This window comes from Halichoeres trimaculatus, unplaced genomic scaffold, assembly GCF_033239565.1.
Source record: "Halichoeres trimaculatus isolate MK-OKI-2021-1 unplaced genomic scaffold, fHalTri1.1 fHalTri1_scaffold_8, whole genome shotgun sequence".
NCBI classification, from domain to species: domain Eukaryota; kingdom Metazoa; phylum Chordata; class Actinopteri; order Labriformes; family Labridae; genus Halichoeres; species Halichoeres trimaculatus.
In genome coordinates this window covers 17,240,877-17,254,367 of record NW_027437186.1, presented here as the reverse complement: position 1 = coordinate 17,254,367, position 13,491 = coordinate 17,240,877, and positions in this window count along the sequence as shown.

The following is a 13,491-nucleotide window of genomic DNA, read 5'->3' as shown; positions in this document are numbered from 1 at the left end:
AACCATGAAAATCAGGGATTCAGCAGCATGTGTCTGACAGTCTTCAGAGCCTTCTGTGGAAAATTGTGGATTTTTAATTGGCCTCAAAGATATCTACATGTTTCACTACTTTTTTCAGAAACAAAAATGTACCTACTTACAAGATGCAAAGTTGCTCTCCAAGTAAAACCTAATAAAGTTTTATTTCTCATATCCTACCTGTACGTTTTGTGTGTGCTGACAGTTTGACTGCTGTTGACCTACATGAAGATACTGGAGTTGTCTCCTTTAGGGCATATTTGACTGCTCTAACAAGCAGATGTGTATTTTGTTGACTCCACAGATCTGAGGTTATCATCCATATTTATCTGGTTCAGTGTATGTAGCTTCACAGGCCTCACTCAGATTTAGCCTTCAGGAGCTGAGCGCTAACTCTGTACAACTCTGTTCCAAAAAGCTGAACTTCACTGTATTTAAATTTAAGTCATAAGGCACACATGTCAACTTAACAAGCATGGTAGGTATGGGTATGTTTTTTTTTGTTTTTGTTTTTTTCTCCCTATATGTAATTAATCCTCCGCCTACACACACTTTAAATAAATATTTGCAGGGTTACTTGAAAATGTGTGTGTGTAGTTTTGATATTTGAAGCTACAGAGCCATGCACAGGGGTCAACATCTGTGATTTAAAATGTACATATCGCACCAAAAAAAGTTGGATGAAAAATAGAGGAAGGACATAATATAAAACCACCCAACATCTACAGCATATAATCCTGTTAACATCTTAAATATTCTATTTGAAGTGGTAATTTTTTTTTTCTTTGATGCGAAAATGTATCTGCTTCAAAACCAACGGTTCCATAAAGATTTGATGTCTAAGAAGAGTGTAAGGTACATTATGTATGTTTTGTTGGTGTCACTCATACATAGGGAAACCATACGGCATCTTTTGACCAGACCTGTCCGGATTTTTGGTCTTAAAATTATGTTGGGCAGGGGGTTTAAAAAACTCCCTTGAATGTCTGGGTTTTGTTCTGCTTGTTGTACATTAAGCATTACACTGGGCCACTGGGATTATTCCCATGTACCAACTTGTCAAAATATTGAGCATGCACGCCACATGGGTCATGATGTGGAAACCCAGGCTACTGCTTTTCTCAGATTCAAATCGAAAACATGCTCTGACTGCCTGTGCTGTGTTCTCAGACTGTAAATGCAGAAGCGTCAATGCACTTTTACAGATGAACTGCAGAAAAAAGTATCCCCATTTTCTTTTACAAACCCCCCCCCCCAAAAATGAAGAATACTCCTAATTTCCTTTTTGTTGTTCAAGATTTTGACACAGTATTTATAGTTTTGCAAAAGATAAATATATTTCTGAGCAATGGGCAGCTCACGCTGTTTCTTTTGAGCATGTTGAAAAGTTTCATTTAAAATGGAAAAGGAATGTTTGAAATAAATGTATCAAATGTAACGCTATTCGGTCATCTTTGAGTATCTCCAAGAGGGCGGGTCAGGTATCCTGGTTTGTTTTGTTTAATTAGAAAATGGTCACACTACTCATACAAAGGTTCAAGAATGTGGGCAACACTTATTCAGACACCAAGAGAGATAAATCGAAACATTTGCATGATTTTCACCGGATAATAAGATATTACAAAGTGAAATCTTTAGTGCAGTTTTTGAGAGTATACATTTTGCCTTCACTTTCACCCACTGTGAGACATGAAGCCAGAATACATCTCAATGGATGCAGACATAATGCTGTGGTGCAGTCAAACCTGCTCAGAAGCAACCTGGCCTGTTAAGCTACAGGACTGGTGCTATTGACATTTTTTGTACGTTTAGTTCAAGTTAGAGACTGCATTGGTAATCAAGCTATTAGAATTCTATATTTCTAACAATTTCTGTTTAGTTGATAGTTAGCTGTCAGGGGTGACAGTGCATTGCAAGGCTGGTCCAGTACCTTTTCATCTTTTGTTCATTTTGGCCAAATCCTTTTTGTTGTTCTTTTTTTTCATCCTCAATTGGAGATTTTCATTTATTAAAATGAAGTTTGAGGAATGATCTTTACACTTTGTGTGGCATTTCTTTTCATAATGCAACTTTGCATATATGACCTGTATCTCAGCTTACTCAGGTAATTAGTAGAAGTAGGACTTGTCTCATTGTTACTGCCGGTGCCATATTGATAGATTTATTACGCTCAATGTGGTTTTTGTGTGTGTGTGTGTGTGTGTGTGTGTGTGTGTGTGTGTGTGTGTGTGTGTGTGTGTGTGTGTGTGTGTGTTACAGATTAAACATTAAGTGAAACCACGCAGATTCCTTCTTGTTTTTCTTCAGTGGAGAGAAAGCAGGATTTGAGTTTTCTTTCACTTTTGATCAGCACAGGTAAGCTTACAAAAAGTTATCAAGTTCAGTTTTTCAGAACTTATTGACAATATGAGACAAAGTTTATGGTAGGAGCAAATACATTTGGTCAATATGTGTAGGTGGGTTGTTGTGAGAGTTGGCTGATGTTTTTCCTGTTCTGCAAGGTCAGCATCTAGAGGGATTATTTTTCTGATATTTTTCCGCTCTTGCACTTGGGCCTGAGGTAACACTGTGTAGGTACGTGAAGACCAAGAAAGCTTTCCTCCAGCAGCCGTTTGATGGCTCAGGGTATATTTGGCAGAATTTTCAGACATCAGATGACAGTTGTGTTCATAAAAGCCGTGCTATTGTTGAACAGGGAATGTGAGACCTCTCTCAGTAAATATATATTATACATGTGACTTTTGACCTTATACTACCCACCGATGCATGCCACCGTGGGATGTTCCGATTCAAACTCTGAATATCTTTCACAAACAGAAAGTATCATAAGATCATAACTATGTACCATGTTTAAATCTGTGTTGCTCTGTTCCAGAGCTGTCAAGTAACCAGCACTTTACCCTTGTGGTGTACCTGAGAGCATAGTTGGTTTTGGAAACACAAGCAAGACCAAAGTTTATGGTACCAAACCAAACAAAGTTGCAGAGAACCAAACCAGACTACTTGGTGAAAACACACAGTAATCCATAGAACTTAAAAAAAAAAAAAAAAAACACAGAAGTTTCCTTATATTTTGTATAAAATCTCCAGATATTAGGGAAAGGCGCTGTATCCTTACCATGGAAACACAAACTGAACCAGAGAAATCTTAGCTCCTTCTGCATCAAGTGAAGCGGGCTCTGAATGCAGAAGAAGTGAACTTTTTCAAAGACGATGCAGGAGTGACGGGCCCTCTCCTGGGAAAAGTTCTGCATCAAGCTCGCCTCGCACCAGCAACACTTTCACCTGATGTTGACAGATTGCCACCACCATCCACTACCTTTTCCCCCTTGCCAGCCATCCGTATTTCCCATCATGCTCCACTGAGGATGTAGCCAGTAGCTGACCCTCAGCTTTCCTAGACGTCTCTGGGGGATCTGTGGATGTGTGTGGGCGGCCTACACAGTGGTGTGTGCTGCCAATCTGCCTTGCTTCCTCTTAGTGGAGGTGCAGGTAGTGGCTCACAATCTGTTGGAATCAAGCCTAAAGAAGACAATCCACTGGCTCAGCTGCTATCAAGTATATAGTGATTTTACTTTGCGGCCATTTAGCTGTGGAAATTTCATGAGTGGTTCAACAGAGTTGGAAGTGTCCTTGAGTCTAGAGAGGCTTCATGTGTGAGTCACAAAGACGGGGCAAAATGACGTGCTTCCTTTTGTAAAAGCTGTAACACAAACACATTGAGGCTGTTGTTAAGTGAGTCAGTAATTGAGCGTTTGTCCGTAAACATGTCATAAACATGCACATTTTAAAGGAAATATACAAATTGTGCATTTCATCTTTGTCCAGTGTGTGTGTGTGTGTGTGTGTGTGTGTGTCTGTGTGTGTGTGTGTGTGTGTGTGTGTGTATGTGTGTGTGTGTGTGTGTGTGTGTGTGTGATGTCTAAGGATGAGTATAACATCCCTCAGTGATGTGTGACTGATTCAACTAGACAATGACTCTCATGCTCTAACAAGTTCATCATGCTGTTTGTCTCACCTGACCCAGATAAAATGATAGTTGACCACATAATTATGGTCACTGACTGTGTGTGTGTGTGTGTGTGTGTGTGTGTGTGTGTGTGTGTGTGTGTGTGTGTGTGTGTGTGTGTGTGTGTGTGTGTGTGCGTGCGTGTGTGTGTGTGTGTGTGTGTGTGTGTGTGTGTGTGTGTGTGTTTTCAAATTAGATAACTATGGTAACTGACTGTTAAATGAAGCAGCAAATTACTGACTCACAACCCGAATACTACGGCTGGGTTTCCTTCGGTAAATGCAATTGTGGTCCTTTTTACTTTTGGCCCATTTATATCACACTCTCCCTTGTTCTGTTCAGAGACATGAAGGTCACTTAATTAGTAGTCTTTCATTATGGTCGGTATTTCCAAATTAAAAAGTTACGCAAATTAGAATCTACTTGTATTTAGTTTTTTGTCTAACAGGTTATAGACCAAAAGGTTATCTATCTACACAGTATCTAATTCATCTTTTACTAAAATCATATTTCCAGTGGTTTAAATGTAAGCAGATAACATGTCAGAACTTGCTAGCTCAGTGCAGTTGTGGTGTAAACTAGAGTTCCTTACAAGTGTGAATCTCATACCCAGAAGTGCACCACAAAACTTTGCTTCAACACTTTGCATTTTGCAAACACCAGATACTGTTTATACAGGCTGTAGTGAAAAATAAGAACTGCAGAGCTATTCATGTTGAAGGATGCTGAAGCCTGCTGTGGTGCAGGATGGTACCTATGGGGTTATATTTGTGCCATCAGAAACTGAAGTTGAATTAAAATATTGAATTTGAAAAGCATGAAGTGTAACTGAAAATTAATGTTTTGAAAATGAATTAATGTTTTAAAATTGAATTTGAAAAAACAGAATTCAATTTCAATTCACAAAAAGCAGTTTCAGTTTTAAAATTCAATTTCAATTCACAAAAAGCAGTTTCAGTTTTAAAATTCAATTTCAATTCACAAAAAGCAGATTCAGTTTTAAAATTCAATTTCAATTCACAAAAAGCAGATTCAGTTTTAAAATTCAATTTCAATTCAGAGCGGCACGACCGTTAAGTCATCTTGTGCCTGTAGGAAGACTAATCGAGCACAGATTCACAGACACCCTCTACACATCCCAGGACTCTCCTGTGTTGTGTCTAGCTGAACTTCTCCTCCCCTGAGCGGGATGATGGTCAGTTCAACGATGGCTGAAGACCAGCTGTTGAATAATCAAGTTAGAAATCACATAATACACATGGTTGTCTGTCCACTATGTTACCCTGCGACTGACTGGCGACCGGCACCGCTCTCTACTACCTCTCTGCTACCGCCTCTCGCCCAGTGACAGCTGCGCCCGGCCCGCAACCCCGAAAGGGATAGCCAGTTTAGAAATGAATGAAATCCCATACATGCCCCTCAGCACTCCCGAGTTGACAGTCGAAGTTGGCTGTCCCCCCTATTCTAAACAGTAATCAAGCTCCTGTAATAATCAGTTCATAAGCACTTCTGACAAATGTTTGTAACACTAAATCAGCCGTATACATAGTATTGTTCAACTTATATTTGTAGAAATGCTACCTCAGTGTTATTTACATCCCTCGTGTGGTATTTGTAAACTAAACGCAGGGCGTGCTAACAACAGCTAACACAACAGCCCTGGTATGTGGGCACAGATAGCGGACGTGTAGAGGGTGTCTGTGAATCTGCTCGATTAGTCTTCCCAACGGGCACAAGATGACGTAATGGTCGTGCCACTGAATTGAAATTGAATTTTAAAACTGAATCTGCTTTTTGTGAATTGAAATTGAATTTTAAAACTGAAACTGAAATTGAAATTGAATTCTGTGTTTTTTCAAATTCAATTAAAAAAGTAATTCAATTTAAAAAATTAATTTTCAAAACATTAATTTTCAGTTACACTTCATGCTTTTCAAATTCAATATTTTAATTCAATTTCAGTTTCTGATGGCACAAATATAACCCCATAGGTATCCTGCAACCAAGAATATGAGTTGCAACACAAGAGCCCACACAAAGTATGCATCTGTTCAGTTTACACTCTGTAAGACTCAGAGCAAAGAACAACCACGCTGACGATTGTAAGCAACCAACTTTAAACAGTTTTACTGGAGTGTATATTTTTGTACTTGTTTCACGTGTTTAAAAAAAAATATATATATATGTATATATATATATATATATATATATATATATATATATATATATATATATATATATATATATATATATATATATATATATATATATATATATATATTTAAAAGGATAGGGCAGTGGCTTGATTAAGAAACATCTTTAGCTCCATGTTCATGTACTACTACTCCTTGAATAAAGTGATGGCAGAACAAAAGTATCCTGGTGTTAGGAGTGAATTTGGTATCGATCCGATACCAAGTAAAAACAGGGCTAATATCGCTGATACTGATACCGATATTTTTTTTTTTTACATAAAATGTAATGATCATTGAATAATTTTGTGATTTTGCCTTGAGTTGGTTGATTTTGATTATGATTATGGTAAAACACAGCACAAAGATTTTAGGCAATAAAAATGCTTTTTATTAACTGACTCCAACAGTAGAAAAACATTTTAACTATATAAAAGTAATAAAATAATTATTCTTATACCACAATTATTTTGGAAAAAAGAATCACAAGTTCAGAATAACATAAATGTCCCTCCCATTTGCACAAAGAAGCGGCAGATGGAGGAAAGTAAAGTAAATTGCTGGATGACACAAGAGAAACTGCAGTATCAATCTCATCACGCTAGTATTGATCCGATACGAATACTCATCTTGGTATTTATACTTTCGATATTTAGATCAATATACCCACCCCTATGTGGTGTATGATTTCATGTTACTCTGTGGAAGCTTCTTCACATCCACACACACTTGTACCAACAGAGCAGGTTTCCACCTTCGTGTGGTTGATTTCACTCCTTAACTCAACAACTGCTGGCAAAGCAGTTGGAAGATGCTGTCCAATTATAACCCCTCTGTGATGCTCACACTGTAGGTGAGACATTACAGGGGTGTAAATATTGAGACCTTGTTGTTAAATGTGTGTACAAAACCAAAAAAAGGTGAAAGTAGAAAGCAAATGTATTACTGTAAAGCTCTGTCATGATCAACAGTTCTTAAATAATCATATTTTAACTTATACTTGACATTTGTTAAGAAAAGCCTTTTTCTGTATTTTTACTTCCTTGAGGACATGCACCAGTATGACTTTGGTTTAGCTACCAGGTGTGAATGTAAGAGATAATAAACCAGGAAATAAGCTGCCATGCACTGCTGGATAAAATAAAATGAAAGTGATGACTGTATATTAATTCCCTCTCACAAACATTTAAATTGCTCTTTGCCTGACTTGTATTAATATCAATTGTTCCCCTGCAGGAAAGCACAGGTGGGCTGTTAAATGGAAAACATTTTAATAACAAAGATACTGCTTTTAATTCAAATGTTAAGTGTGGTGTGTTTTTTTTCTGACACAGAGCTAATGATGTGTTTATAATGGAAATGAAAATACAAACAGAGGAGAGAGGTGAGGGAGACAGAGGGAGAAAGATAAAGAAAAGAAAGATGGAGAGGTGGGCTCCAAAGAAGAGGCAAAAGAGAGGCATAAATCAGCTACACAAACAGAGAAGGTGGTATAGAGAAAAGGGAAATTGAACAATAGTATGCAGGGGGGGGTTCAAGAAAGACATTGAGACAAAGAGACACAGTGACATGCACCGAGGCTCTGTCACACTCTTCCTTCAGCCTATTAATTAAAGCCCATTCTGATTGTTCTAAAAATGAAGCAGCCAGTCGGCAGACAACCTCACACATCATTAAGTCTGTGATTACATCTACAGCTAGTCTGCTGCCTTTTTAAAACAGACACCCAAATGATTACAGCTACTGCTATTAATACGGCAGAAATCATTGCATGTGCTGTCAAGTCAACAGCTAATACATAGGCCTGAGAAAAAGATGGTGACAGTGTAGCTGATTTGTTCTTTGATATCTTACACAGAGGGAAAGCCAGAAGTGAGTCACTATTCAGGGAGGAGAAGAGAAGGAAGAAAGACAGAAGAGGGATAGAGAATCAAAGGGGAAACAAGCCAACAATGCACAATAGACAATTAGTTTACCAATTCTAGACATCTGTAGATGTCTTTTATTTTCTTTTTCCATAGGGTGAAATAAGACTGCAAATGTAGATCCCTCTCTGAGCCAACTATGCCCCCCTGCTAATTAAGAAGCCCAGTCTGGGCTCTGGAGTGCTATTCTCCCCTGCCATCTTTGTTTCTCGGAGGCTTTGGAAACAAACGTGCTTTCTGTAGCTCATTATTCAAGAGACAGAATTCATTCATGGAGCAGAGTCAAAGCAACAACATTAGCGAAGGCTTTGCTTTGCTTTGCTTCACTACCATTCTGGGACCTACTTACATACAGTTTCAAGTCATGACTTGTTTGGCAGCGATAAGGTATTATATTGAATTCACAGAGCATAAAACAAGAATCTCTTCAGATGTCACAACTTAAATAATACCTATATCTCAGCCCAGGCATTTGAGAATACTTCTCTTAAACTACTGATTTGTCTGGTATTGTAAACAAAATATATTAAAAAAAAAAAATCAGTTAGTAAAAGAAAAACTGATTTCTAATAAGCTCAGTGGACAGATTAACATGAAAACAATTTTGACCATTCAGATGGGACAAACAACTTTGAGTTCACTAAAAAGACATGACAAAACTACAACCATATCAATATACCAAATAAACATCATTGTTGGCATTTTTTTCCCCCTGTGACTGGTTTGGAAAAAAAAAATACAAAAAAATAAATCAACCGCAGCAACAGAGACCAATCCAGGTGAAGGTAAGGATGGGAGCTATGGACTGATATCAGGTGATAATTCTTTCTTAAGTCAAACAATCATTCCACATAATGAAATTAAAACCATAAAAAAAAAAAAAAAATCAAAAATACAAAGTTAAAGAGAGAGGTAAATAAAAAAAAAAAAGAACTAGTGAATCAATATTATGTTTCGTTTTGTTTTTGTCTTTTTTTTCTAAAAAAACAAAAAACTGATTGAAGATTCTTTCTTCACTCTGAAATGGACAGATATGTTCAAGTTATATGTTGTCTGTGTGACATCTAAAAGGATTGTGTTCCAGTGTATCACAATCAACCATTAGATAAAAAACTGAGACTAAGTGAGTTTCCTGCATGTCACGTCAGCATGTAGGGGTATTTCTACCACCACAGTTAGAGCTGGGCAGCTTACACACCAGCATATGCACATTTTTTTTGTATTTGTTGTTTCCTGTGGGGAATGTTTTAAACCACTTCATTTGCAATTTTTCTGAACCTTCTTAACATGAAACAGCATATTATTTACATATTATTGGAACATAGATTAAAATGAGTTGAATAAGTGGAGATAAGTAGAATGAGTAGGAAACTGGGTGAAATAAGGTCTTGTGCTCTTAAAACTGATGACCTGCTCTTTTCAAACATATTTCAATGCTAAAATCTCAGTCAATGCTCACATAGAAAATTGGCAAATCAAGAAAAAGCATAGAGACATATTAATTAAAATTATTAATTAAAAAAAACAACAAGAGAAGGTCAACCTATTTTTTTACAAAAAATAAAAATAAAAAAAAGCAATGTAGTGTAAAGGAACACACAATTTTGATCCGTCTGAAACCACCCTGTCTGTAAAGTTTGTTGTGAGTTGAGGCACATTTTGAGAGTTGTGAGTGTTGAAGGTCAAAGTGGGTCTTCGTCTCGGTTTTACTGTAATTCATACAGCTGAGAGAAACGGTGTCTTGGAGTGAGAAGTCTGTCACAGAGGAACCAATAAATGGAAACTTTGATGGCTCAGACCACAGGAGACACACACTGAGGACTTCAAAGTCGCTCAACCTTCCTCTGCTCGTGTGTGTGTGTGTGTGTGTGTGTGTGTGTGTGTGTGTGTGTGTGTGTGTGTGTGTGTGTGTGTGCGTGCACTTGCTGGTGTGAGGAGAGGCATTGATCCAGAGAGATAGTGGAGTGGGGGAGAAGAGTAGGGAGGTAGCTGACCCTCAGGTGCGGCAGTTGTAATGTCGACAGTGAATCACATGGGGAGGTGGTAAGTGCTGCAGAGGCTTACTGACAGTTTGATAAAAGGAAAAAGTATTTAACAACTTGACTTAAGTCATGCATCATCATCATCAGCAGCAGCATCATCATCATCATCATCATCATCACAATGTAAACAGAGATGCAATAACAGAGGACTTTAAAAGTTAGTGGAATGGATGAACATGAATGCATGAACAAAAAGTTGGCTCCACTAAGGGATCATTATCAAGACAATACTTTCTTCATTAAATACATTATACATGAGGATTAATAAAGTATTTCTGTTTTGTCTTTACATCTCTAGTTTTGTCCACACACACACACACACACACACACACACACACACACACACACACACACACACACACACACACACACACATATATATATATATATATATATATATATATATATATATATATATATATATATATATATATATAAACAACTACATTGCCAACCCCTATGAAAATATGTAACAGTGCCACTATTTATGCACCCTGAGAAGCAGTTCCTTCAAAAAATAACACCTGGTAGTCTCTCTATTTAGAAATCAGATTTAGATCAGTCTACTTGTAGGTATGGTTACCAATCAAGTTTTTAACCCAAGCTAATGACTGGTAAGACAGCAAGGTTAAAGAGCTTGACAATTAACCAGGACATTCTGTAAAAGAGAGCTGGAACTTGTAGAATACAAAGAGCTGATTCAAGGAGCCAAACTAATTCAACCATTAAAATCAGAGGAAAACCTTTCACTTCTGAGACCACGAGAGTAAGAGTGAGAGATACAGAGAGGTCATCATGTCAACGTAGCAAGGGACACTGAGCAGAATTATTCCACCGGTCACACTCACACGTTGGATTCGTGACGTCTGGTGTGTGAGTGTCAACCTGTGTGCGGTCGATAACACCTAACCTGACATATAGCCATGTATCCCTCTGTGGACAGCTACAGAGACAGGTAGAGAGGGAGGCAGAGATAGGGCAGGACATAGACAGGAGTAGAGAAAGAAAGCCATAGCAAAAAAAAACGAGGATGAAGAGTAAAGAGAAGAGGGGATGTGAGAGCAATTTTGATAACAAATGGTCTGCCACAGAAGTCCATACACCTATAGCCTGGACTGTTGGAGGGAGAGAGACTCTAGCTGGTGGTTATTATCACTTCAAAGCTTCACTGGGGAGTCGAGAAGTTCTTATTGACTTGTTTGAGATAGAATTTCTTCAACAAGCAGGCAGTGGAGAGCACAGGTTTTTTTTTTTTCAACTGGAAGTAAACTTTAGGGATAAAAGCCTTGAAAACAAAAACAAGGGAATCTGGGTAATAACAATGTATACCTTAGAATATAAAGTTGCTTTGATTGATAGTTTTATGCCACAATATTACAAGCATCACTTTCACAAACTGGCACACAAAACACTCCAAACTACTAAACAAGGAACATGACATACCACATGTATCAACAAAGACCCATCCACATATGTAGCACTCACAGCTTATAGTTGCTAAATACAGATGGGAGAAGCACCATGCTATCTCTGGCACTGGCCAACTGTTGAAAATCTTACTATAAATTAAGTTAACAAAGCATTCTTGCTGGTGTGTTACAAGTGGAATAGCAGCATGGATAAATGAAAGTGGTTATATCCTACCAGGTAAAATTGAAGAGTGACTAAGTTGTCAATCAGCATGCTCCCAAAGCCAGCAGAGATCTAATCAGGTTAGAGTGGAAACACCTGAGAGGGTTGAAGACGGATGTGCTAAAGTTTAAATGAGTTCTAGATTTTGAACCCCCTCTGCTTGAATAAATAATCAAAAAGAAGTTTACTTTTGTAGGAACAGGGATAATATCTTGTTTAAAACTGTGTCCTGATTGTTTTATATGAGATTTTTTCTTAGTATAATTGTATGTCTCCTTCTCCCCATAGCTGTTGCTGGTTCAGATAAATGCATTTTTAACAATGGCCTTTTTAAACACTTTTGACCAGAAATCCAATATTGAAAACTTTGCCTCACAGCCCTAGGGAAGAGTCATTAAAAACTTTTAATTTTATCATTCTTGGTTGGGGTCATAGAATAAATCTCGAGCTGGATGGATTTAATTTGCCTTTTGACTCTGGCTCATTAGAAACAACCAGCTCTTGTTTGACAATAATAAACCCTGGTGTCATTTTAGAGGCAATATTAAACTTGGAGACAGTGGGCTTGGTAAGAGGCAAAAAAGTATCCTTAGTGAAGCTGAAATTTAATAGACCCCAGACATAACGCTGACCTATCATTTCCTTTGTTATATTTCTTATTTTTGCCATTACTTGGATAGTACAACATGATTATTGAAGGAGAAAATACACTATTTTGAGACAAAAATATCATTTTATGAAACAGACATGTGACTCATTGGTTTCTCAGAGGGTCGTGTAAAGCTGATAAGGTAGAAGGTAGAGTCAAGACCTTTGGCTCGCCTTGTCTTACAAACAGCTTAAACATGATCACCTAGAATAGAATAGAATAGAATAGAATAGAATAGAATAGAATAGAATAGAATAGAATAGCAAAACAAACCTTTTTATTGTTTTTATTTTGAAAAACAAAAGAGTTTAAGGTCTGTGACAACAGAAGCAGCAAAAAAGCCCATAAAAGAATGGATAGAATAAATGACAATAAACAAAATAAGAAAACATAAAACTGAGCAGAATAAAAAGCAAAAGCACGTTAGAAAATATTGCATGACAAGATTGCACAAACCGGCCTTACCATAAGTCTTACTTTTTGTCAAATCAGACACACCCCTAAATATGCCTCAGTGTGCAGAACTCCAGCCTGAATAAAGAATGCACATTAAAAAAAATGACTTCCTGATTTTTTTCCCCCCTATTTCATCTAATAAAAATAGCAAACATCCACTGGAAGCATAAGGAAATGCAATTAATTAGCAGTTACAGCTTCAGTTATGTGTGAGTACTGTGTTGTAATGATAGCATGATGATGGTCTAAATGGAGGCCAGTGTCACTCTATGAAGGAGCCATTGTATTACCAAGCTCTACAGTGATGTGAGTGATAACTTTAACTGAACTACTCTTTAAAATTTGAAAGTGAAGCTCTATAATTCTTCAGAAATATTGATACATTGATTTGTAGGGGGTTTGCATTTGACATGAAGTGATGGCCTGTAAGTTATCAAAGATCATGTGGAAAGGTCATCCAACTCAACTTTGTCCCCTCTTACATTTATCGGAATGAAACTGGTTTCAGATTACATTGAAAAAACATGGTGTGATGTAGATTCAAATATAGTTTTCACATAGTTATGTC